This window comes from Aplysia californica, unplaced genomic scaffold, assembly GCF_000002075.1.
Source record: "Aplysia californica isolate F4 #8 unplaced genomic scaffold, AplCal3.0 scaffold00006, whole genome shotgun sequence".
Classification (NCBI taxonomy): Eukaryota; Metazoa; Mollusca; class Gastropoda; order Aplysiida; family Aplysiidae; genus Aplysia; species Aplysia californica.
Genome location: NW_004797276.1, coordinates 312,304 through 315,582, shown reverse-complemented (window position 1 = coordinate 315,582; position 3,279 = coordinate 312,304).

Sequence of the window (3,279 nt, the reverse complement as noted above, 5' to 3'; positions counted from 1 at the left end):
CCCCTCCCCTCCTCCCTTCTCCACCCCGACCGAAAAAAGGAAATAATCAATAACCATACAACACGTATCTCTTCCCCGGCTCTCAACAGTGTAAAATCCCGAATTTCAAATTGCATTTGCTCTGAATCCTTTCGACTCCTGTCAATTCAACTCGACGGTAAAATCCCCTCCAAACAGCAGCAAGCAGGACGCAGTCACCCTGGTCTGCCGAGACAGACAGCTCAACTACTAATTCTAACAAGCTTAGCTATTTTTCAAGCTTGGATTTCATGGAGGTGTCCCTGACAAGAGGCACACATATCGGGGGTCGATAATGCATTTATTGTGAAGTACACTGTCTCGGGAATCTGGTCTAAGTCAATGGAAAACATGGGTTGTTACCGTGCTTTTAGCCAGTTTTTGTTTTCTCCTCAAGCATGTACGTTTGACAAGTTTGCCAAATTTCGATTCGTTGTCACAAGTTTCATGACACAGAAGACAGGCCCACACTGGCGATTATTTTTACAGGGTTCCCTGTATACAATGTAGTTCTCCAAAATTAGGCTTTGTCAAAACTATTAGAACTTTTCCTTAACGATTGCGTTGTGCTAAGAAAACTACTTGTTCTGTTACATTCACATAAATGGAATGTCTGCAGACTGTAACCGCTGTCTGTGAGCAAGCTTTTTAATCCTCATGGCGAATGTTTCGTGTTGTTCTGGTTTCACTTCCGCCTCTGCAGCATCGATGTTAGAAGTTCTCCCCATTTTGGCGACTGGCGTTGGTTCTTCGTACCTGTATTAGCATAGAACGATATAATGTAATACAACAAAACCACTACAGCCACTGTGCTATAGTTTTAATACATGATGAGGTATAAGGAAATTAGCTACGCAAGTTGGACATTATTCAAGAAACTAAGTGGGATAAAGCAGGATCTGCCTATTAACATTTCCTTACCTTGTCTCCGGTATGTATGCCTACATGTGAAGGCTTCTGATTTGAAACTAAATTGTCTCTCTTAATTTAAACCAAAATGCCGGGGGCGGGGGAAGGGGGGGGGGTCTTTGAATATTACCTTTATTCCGTGCTTTATGCTGTGAATGTCAAACTGCTTTTACAGGGAATAAAATTTTGTTATTATTTACAAGTATTTCGTACAAAGATAGGCTTTACATATTTCAACAACAGTGTCGGTTCCAAGCGTTTATCAAATCACAGCTTTCTCTTACGAGACAAGATTTTATCATTCATTTGAGAGAGAGAGAGGGGGAGAGAGAGAGAGAGAGAGAGAGAGAGAGAGAGAGAGAGAGCATTAACGTGCCTGTAAGCGTGTGTTAGATCCTGAGGTTCCGTTGAGCGCCATGTGATCACTAGTGCGCTCATCATCACCAACGTCACCGTCACGGAGACCAAGATCCGGGTTAGAGGTCGTAGCAATCGCTTTGCATGATGGGTCCGTTGTTTGTGGCAGTAGTTGCGAACCAGGTTACTTATACATGCCGACATCAGAAAACTGTAGAGTTAGAATAAAAGAATATCACACTGATGCTTTATATTAACACGTACGTATAGCTTGTTTGCTTTCGTTTGACCGCGGGGTTAAAACAAGGTCAAATGAAATCAGGGGGCTCTCGTGGCCTAGAGGTTAAGGTGTTGGCCTCTCATTCAAAGGTCCCGGGTTCGATTCCGGGTAGCGACCAACAAATTTTCTTCTCTAAAATTGTCTCCTTTCACATCCTTTCCTGCTCTCTAGCAATGTTCTGTTGTCTGCTTTCATTTCCACTTTCTGCCCCCACCCCCTCACCTCCTTGCCCCCTCCTCTGGGCTCCTGACTCTTTCTGCAGCCTTTCTACTGCTACTCCTTGGCTTCTCCTAACTGCTGTCTTTCTGCCACACCCCTGATCTTCTGGTAGGAAAGATCTACACCTAGCCTTCTCGGACAAGGGCGAAAAATCTCGGAGGGCCCGTGTGCAAGTTGCGCACGTTAAAGATCCCTTGGTGGTCTAAAATCGATAAGAGTAGGCTTCGGCCGCCACCCGGGCAAAATTCAAAATTTCCTACCAACGAAAAAGTATTAGGTGTGTCCCGCGCGCTCATATGACCTTATGCAGTTGCGAGCGCCGTAAAACCCTATACTAAACAAAACAAACAAATGAAATCACCCTGTTAAATATTCTCAGATCTTTGCATACGGGTCGACAAGTTAAATGACAAACACATTCTAAACGACCATTCCTAAAGGTCACTACAAACTAAGGTTCGACACGTTTTCTATAATGTTAGCCTAAAGTGGGTAAAAAAAAATAGAAGGGAATTTACAGCATACATAAGAAAACATAAAAAATCTGACATATTTTCTTCAGCACCACACTTCAACGTACTACTAAGAAACACGATTCAAGAGACGGGGTGAGAACTTTTCGAGATTCACGCGGTGATGTCTAGACAGTCATGGGATAAAATCTTTAATAACCTTACTCTAAAATGTGGGGACTGGGTGGTGTCGCTATCTCGAAATGAACGAAGGCAAGGTTACTGTTAGTCATTTATTTTAGTAATCCTGTGTATAGCCTATGTCCAAAGAGCGGGTTTTGATAAGGCCCAAACAGAAAAAAACAACTTTTTAAAAATTACTGCATCAAGATTTTAAAACAAATACTTTTGTTTGGTCGCTAGCCTGCAGAAATGCCATGCAAAGTCTAGTGGGAATAGGTAAATTAATAAACAAGTTAGAATTTGTTTACCGCGGACAGACGAAAATGAACAAACTATAGTTGCAGTTTAACACAAACAGTTCTACAAACATACTGCGCCATTTCGAAAGTGGTGAATTTGATAAAGTTGGAGGAAATCAGCCAATGAAAAATAAGATAATTAGAAGTTTTCTAAAGCTGTCTGTATTTGAACCAACAATTTAACCCTGAGCTAACAACCTGAACAGGAACCTCGATAGAATTACTTTTTCTTTTGCCTTAACGTTTTTCCAGAATGCTTTGTGTTTCTCCTTGTCTCCTCTTGTCAATGTCGCTCAACATCTGGCTTGCACATTAGCACTGTAAGAGCATGATAAATATTATGCCAGTTTGAACAAAAGAAGAAAGAACAAACGGGATGTACAAGGTATGTAAAAAGCAAATGGCAGAGGGATGCAATCCAATAACCTGTTTGGCTAGTGATGACTTGATATATATATATATCTTTAGTCCATGAGGTCGTTGAGGTTTTGATTGTTTATCTCTGTTTAATCACACTCATAGACACGGGGACTTCACTTTTTGCCCTTGGGAGAGGCAAGCC